Source organism: Bidens hawaiensis, unplaced genomic scaffold, assembly GCF_021521415.1.
Source record: "Bidens hawaiensis isolate Kalapana, Puna unplaced genomic scaffold, B.hawaiensis_p1.1 tig00034272_1, whole genome shotgun sequence".
Classification (NCBI taxonomy): Eukaryota; Viridiplantae; Streptophyta; class Magnoliopsida; order Asterales; family Asteraceae; genus Bidens; species Bidens hawaiensis.
The window spans coordinates 105,987-113,530 of NW_027495927.1; positions in this window are offsets into that span (position 1 = coordinate 105,987).

Here is a 7,544-nt window from a genome sequence, read left to right on the forward strand (position 1 = left end):
CACCACACAAACCAAATATCAGACATAGATTTACCTCAACCCAATAACATTCATCCAATGGCCACTAGATCTAAACACGGAATAACTAAACCCAACACTCGTTTAAATCTGAAACTACTACCACGCCACATATATCTCCTGTTCCAACTTCTTACTCGAAAGCTATGTCGGATCCAAACTGGCTCCGTTCTATGCAAACAGAATTTAGTGCGTTGGAAGATAATGAGACTTGGGAACTTGTGCCACGATCGACCCATGATCCGGTCATTCGTTGTATGTGGTTATTTCGGCACAAGTATAAATTAGATGGCAGCCTTGAACGCTATAAGGCTCGATTGGTGGTCAACGGTAAGTCCCAAACAGTTGGTGTTGATTGCGACGACACGTTTAGTCCGGTAGTTAAACCGAGTACGATACGAATGGTGCTTTCCTTAGCCGTCTCAAGATCATGGCCTATTAATCAACTTGATGTCAAAAATGCGTTTTTACATGGCAATCTTAAAGAGATGGTGTACATGCATCAACCACCATGCTTCGTAAACCCACGCTTCCCTAACCATGTTTGTCGATTGAAAAAATCGTTATACGGTTTAAAGCAGGCACCGCGAGCATGGTATCACCCTTTTGCATCATTTATTTTATCAAAGGGCTTTCGTAGTAGCGTTTGTGACACGTCTTTGTTTATTTATCGTCAAGGGACTAAAATGGCATATCTCTTGTTATATGTTGATGACATCATTTTAACGGCCTCCGATCACGGTCTCCTTCGCAACATCATTACTACTCTATCCGCGGAATTTGCGATGACCGATTTGGGGAGCATACATCATTTTTTGGGTATTTCCGCAACTCGTGACAACAAGGGGATGCTTTTATCACAGGCACAGTATGCAAGAGATATCATTAACCGAGCTTCAATGTCTACTTGCAAACCATGTAGCACCCCTGTAGAAACTTCTACCAAACTAAGCGCTACTGCGGGCCCCTTACTTGCTGATGGAACTCTCTATCAACAACTCGCTGGTGCGTTACAATATTTAACTTTTACCCGTCCCGACATCACTTATGCCGTGCAACAAGTTTGTTTATTTATGCATGCACCACGGGAACCCCATTTTGCGTTCATGAAACGCATATTCAGATATTTACAAGGCACACTTGACTATGGTCTCCGCCTTCATGTATCTCGGTCCACGTCTCTCACTGCCTATTCGGACGCCGACTGGGGTGGTTGTCCGGACACTCGACGCTCCACTTCTAGGTACTGTGTATTTTTGGGGAATAACTTAATTTCTTGGTCGTCAAAACGTCAACACACCATTTCTCGGTCTAGTGCAGAAGCGGAGTATCGCGGTGTGGCTAATGTTGTTGCTGAAGCAAGTTGGCTTCGTAATCTCCTGTTAGAATTATGTGTTCCGGTTACTAAAGCAACTATTGTTTTTTGTGACAACGTATCAGCTGTCTATCTCTCAGAAAACCCGGTTCAACATCAGCATACAAAACATGTTGAAACGGACATTCACTTTGTTCGGGAGAAAGTTCAACTTGGTCATGTTCGCGTCCTCCACGTCCCTTCTTCTCAATTTGCAGATATTTTCACCAAGGGTCTGCCTCGACAACTTTTTCAGAATTTTAGATCCAGTTTGAGCATCCGTTCTACTACCGCTCGAACTGTGGGGGAGTATTAGCCGACATATTTTATATATGTCATATATATTGTATACATGTATTTTGATATATGTTTCTGGATTAATCTCCTTGTAAAGCCCTATATATATATGGGTATTTTATATGATGAATGCACAATCATTATTAACCCAAAATCATATGCTTTTAATTCTAAATTGTATCTAAGTTTATTAGGATTTCTTATTTGCTTTACAAGTAAATCATGATTTCCCATTATTACCTGATAGCACCAAAGTCACCGACAGCGTTTAGAGTTTTTATTAAACAATGTGAGGTACAATGAAATCCGGGAAATATATTGAACTTATTTAGTTCGAGTTTGAAACATATAATGAATTCGTCTTGAGGTTATAAAAGTCGAGATCTTATAACTTTTGAATATCCTAGTGGTAAGACTTTTATATTTGGGACCGTGAATTGCCTTCCACTCGGGGCATATATATGGCGGTAATATATTTATGACTCAAAAAGTCGTTATATTTTATGACTCAAAAAGTAGTTGAAAGGCAAGTAATACATAGTCTTGTGGTTGCAAATAACCAAAAGCTGGACCCCCCCATATCAAGGAATAAGGAGCCTGGATTTTATGTTTAGTGAGACAATGCTTAAAGCATATACAAATAACATAAAAGTCGGAAACTCTCACAACATGTCATAAACAACTTTGGATATTTTGACACAATGCTTAAAGTATATACAAATAAATCAATGGTAAAATTAAAATATAAAATGAGACAAAAATGAGGAGCTTGAGAAAGATTTGTAACAACACAAAAAACCTCTTAAAAATAAATTTAAAGAAATAATAATATAAAAATCATAACTTAAAAAACAAAAAAAAAAATTAAAAAAAATTATAATGTTTCCGCCATCATTCTCATTAAAAAATACAAAAAATAAATAAATATTTGACGAAAAAACACAATGTCGAGATCAAAGACACAATGACGAAAATGAACAAAAGACACAATTATAACTAAAAAAAGACAATAGATAACAAAATATAACACAATGCAAATAAAATATAGCACAATGTTGAGTAATATAACACAATATAAAGAAAAAACACAATGTCATGGAAAAAAAGCACGATCAATGACAAAAATAAACATAAAACACAATAATAAACAAAACAACATGACTTTTTCCACTTGTCATTTTTATGAAAACGAGAAACACGGTGGAAACATTTTTGTGTTTTTACTTTTATCATTTTTTTATTAAATTTGAGTTATAATTTATTTATTTATGTTTTACTTTTTTTAAGGATTTTTTTGTATGACTACAAATACTTCTCATCCTTCTCATTTTTGTTCTTCTTTATAGAATAATTTAACCCATAAATCAATACCAAGTACAAATTTTGAAGTTTCGCTAAAAACGCCTGATACAAGTGATAAGACTTAGTTACTGAACCATTCCTTGATTCATGCGTGGTTTGTTATACAATAGAAGAATATTTAGGGATGACAATGAAACCCGAATCTGATGGGAATACCTGAAACCCGACATAATTGGAACGAGTAATACCCGTCCCATTAGGGTATGGGACGGGTTTGGGATTAAATTTAAATTTTTTCACGGGTCTGGGACGGGTTTGGGATTTCTAATATACCTAATTACCCGACCCGATTACCCGATAACGTTGTCCATTTACCCGAGTATATACCCGACTAACCCGACACACACACACACACACACACACATATATATTAAAAATACATTAAAAGAATGGTTTATTATATTCTAAATATACGATAATAATATCAATCCATTAATGAATGTTTGACCTTTCATATACCATCTTTCATTGGAACTTCTAAATGATAATTACCAAATACAAAATCTCTTTGGTCGCCCAACTCCTCAACATTCATTATCATTGATGGTTTTACGGTGTGAAATAAGTTCAATATTCCAACAACTCACATGTCAAGTTTTGACTAAGATAATAATTTTTGGTAACGTTTATGGTTATCATTCTTTGTAATCTATTAGTGATATTTTGTTAAAAACCCAATAGAAACCCGACGAGTTTTGCGTCGGGTATACCCGATGGGTATTTTTAATAAATAAATGGAAAACCCGGAACCCGATAGGTATTCCCGAAACCCGACGGGTCTGGGACGGGTCTGGAACGGGGTTTTATAATCGGTCCGGGTCTGGAAATACCTAGACCCGTCCCAGACCCGACCCATTGCCATTCCTAAGAATATTGGAGTCCAAGTTAAAATTAATTAAGAAAATTATCAAGTTTGAATTATTATCTTAATATTTTTATTATTTTATTAAGGTGCTAACAAGTAGTTATAGTCTAAAGGGTTTATATTTAGCTATATATATAAAGTCATGATAAGATATGTAATAAGTTATGAGTTATTTTCTTAGTTAATAAAATTGGTGAGTTTATTCCTAAATTAACCATTTTACTCAAACACATATTCATCAATTCACCATCTTGAATTGGAATAAGGGCCAACGCATACAAAATGCATATCACAAAGCGAGCAAATCGATCGATAAGTTGTTAAAAGACGTGGCGGTACGTCTGAACTATCCTAAAGATTTTTAACTTTAAATTAAAAACAACTAATAAATAATAAATTTAAAAACTCACAAACAAATAAAAATGCGTACATTATAAATTTAAAAATACATAATAATTAAAGAACACTTAATTCATTAAAAAATAGATCAAAATATTACTCTCAATTCCATCGGTTTTTCGCTTTTTTATGACTTCAAACGTGTCTTTGTCGTGAGAATTAATTTGTTTAAACATATGTTGCATTTTCGAACACATTCCGTGCTTTGTACGATCGCTTGATCCTCCCTTTGAAACAAAATAGTTCCAAACTCGTGGCCAAAAAGCTAACGTTCGTTACTCCACGGGGTCCATGTATTCGGAAACATAGACATAAACCTTAGCTAACGCTACTTCTTTTTTTATGGCTCCATCTTCGTGATGCAATTTGTTAGGAATTTGGTTTCTCTATATAAAAAGTTTGGTTTTAAGAGAAATTGAGAAAATGGTTGAAGAATAGTGTGTATAATGTGTGTGGTTATTTCTAAAAAAGAAAAAGAAGCTAAAACAAGTAAATAAAATAAATAAAACTAGCCGTTAAATAGCTAGTCAAGCAATTACAGCGAATATTCAATATAACCTTTCACGAGGGATTCTACACCTTGGAGCTACCCTTTGGTGTATTTTAGGGGGCTGTCGAAGGTGCTTCTCGCAGGAAATAGTACCCCTCCGTAAGTACCCGAGCTCCACACCCTCCATCCTAAAGAATTGAAAAATGTATAAAAAACAAGATGTTTGTTTTTTATATATACTTAAGGCTTGCAGGTTACGAAGTAAAAGTACGACCAATGAACTTTAGCCCAACTAGCATTGAAGGAGAAGTGGATATATTGGTTAGAGAACGCAATGTCTCAAGTTCGAACCTAATCAAAACCGGGTTAACCACATGGGTCTTCTGATTTACGGTTATCCTTAGAACATGAGATTGTGTACTTGAGCTACTAGCTAGTATTATCTGCAATCGTGGAGTGTATGGAGTTGTCTTTTACCATTAAGTCACACCAAATAGCCGGACTTTATTTTAGCGTAGTGGTTATTCAAGAAATTTAAAATTATTCTACGAGTAAACGTGGTCGATCATGAAAAGTGGTTCGAGATTGATTTGTTTGTACTTGTTCCATCGGACTGAAGCAAGGGGGTTCGGCACCATTAACTGTTTACCAATGAAAAAGAAAACAGCTTCAATTGTAGTGACCAAAAAAAGACTAATAATCCAACCCAAATTGACCAGAGGGATATCAAAGCAGGTTCCAAAGCTAATTGGCAAAAATTACATCACAAGGGCGATTATGGTGGAAGCGATTTTGGACTATCAAAGGTTGTGTGAGGACGTTCAAACGGATATGAGTGAAGCCATCGATGAGAACATGAGTAAGAAAGTGAGATCATTCTTGTTTCAAGTTGTCCCATACTATATTCTTCTTCAAATTGCTTAGTTCAAGAACACTCGAGATATTTGGGTGGTTTTGAAGGCATGGTATGTTGGGGTTAAGCAAGTTCAAAAGGTTCAAATTTTAACTTTGAAAAATGACATTGAGAAACTCAATATGAAAGAAGACTAGACCATTGACTAGTTTTCTAGAAAAATTAGTGGTTTGGTTTCGAAAGCAACTGGCCTTGATCACATATTTGACCAAGATGTTTTGGTGAAAAAGTTACCGGATGCGGTTTAAGACAAATACTTCCAAATGATAGCCTTGTAAAGCCCCGTTACCGGTGCGCTACTTTGGACGTTAGATTTACTCATAAACACAGTTATAAATATCAGAGTTAATTAAAAACTTTCGCGGAATATAAAATTTTCATAAAACATTACATTATAATTCATAACCTATCTTAATCAACATTCATGTCTTTCAAATTAAACATCAAATCATAAAACAACTTGAGTCTTCAGATGCCAGTTTCTTTATTCAACTGCCATGTGCCCCACTCAAACTAGCTGTCTCATCCTACTCAACTGCGTGCATACTAAAAGTCAATTACGCTGAGTGAATTCTAGTTAATCATACATCATACAATACATACACTTTACTTATTACTTATTACTTATTACAATACATACATCGAAAGTTGTGTGTTCTAATCTCACTTGAGACATTTGAACCTTATTTTTATTTAAAAAAATGGCTTTTTACACAACCAAATCATTAGACCCAAAAAATTAAGTTCTATTTAAAAATTAAATTATTTAAACCCAACAAGATACCCCTTTTTATTAAGGCCCAAAAATTTGTTTGCATTCGACCATAAATTTTTTAACCGTTCTCAAAGTCGGGCATGTGCCTCGCTTTGGCTCTAGTTGCTTATAATGAATGAGAAGTATATCACCTTGATGTAAAATCTTCTTTTTTATCCAATGAACTTAATGAAGTAGTCGATTCATGTTTCACAATCTAGCTGAAGGGTTTGTGAAAACACAAGATGTCGGGTATTGTCACAATCTAGAACCGGATTCGGGTATGACCGGGTATTGGGAATAATAGGGTCGGGTATTGTCTTTAAAAACCATACCCTATGCATCGGGTTCGGGTCGGGTATGAAACCGGGTATTCTAAAACCGGGTATTTGGATAACCTAATATCGGGTATTGAAAAAACACTATTTACGTGTTTTTTTCAGGTATAGATTGGATTTTTTAAAATTTTGCACTTTTTAAAGGTATTTTTCGGGTTTTTAAGGTATTTTTCGAGTATACATCGGGTATTTGAAATCCCCAGTTTCGGGTATTGGAAAAACTCGGTACCGGGTATGGAACCGGTTCGGGTTTTCGGGTATTACCGGGTACAAATCGGTCCCGTTCGAGTTCGGGTTTTAGTGCCAAAATGCATATCCTATCCGTACCCTACAGGTAGGGTCGGGTACGGCTTCGGGTATTAAAAACCCGGGTATTAAATAAATCGGTTCCGGGTTTTTATTTTGGGTCAGGTTCCGGATTCGGGTTTTTTGTGCACCTCTAACCACATGCACTGAATGTGAAACCTGATCACACTCTGAAATCGCTTAATTTAAAGAAGTGCACGTTATAACATCCTGCCTATACAAAGAAAAGCGAAACTTCCACCTTACTTCTTGGAGTACTCTATGTTGATGATCTTATATTACGAATTAAAATTTAGGCTGTCCGGTGTGGATCTCGCGTTGCCGCTCAAAGTCTGACGTGACAAGCGGTGTCGGCGGCAAACACCACCCTGGGGTGGGCGGCACCACCCAACGGCAAAGTTCTTGTTAAAATTTCACCGAGCATTTCACCGGTGAAAGCTTTGTTGCT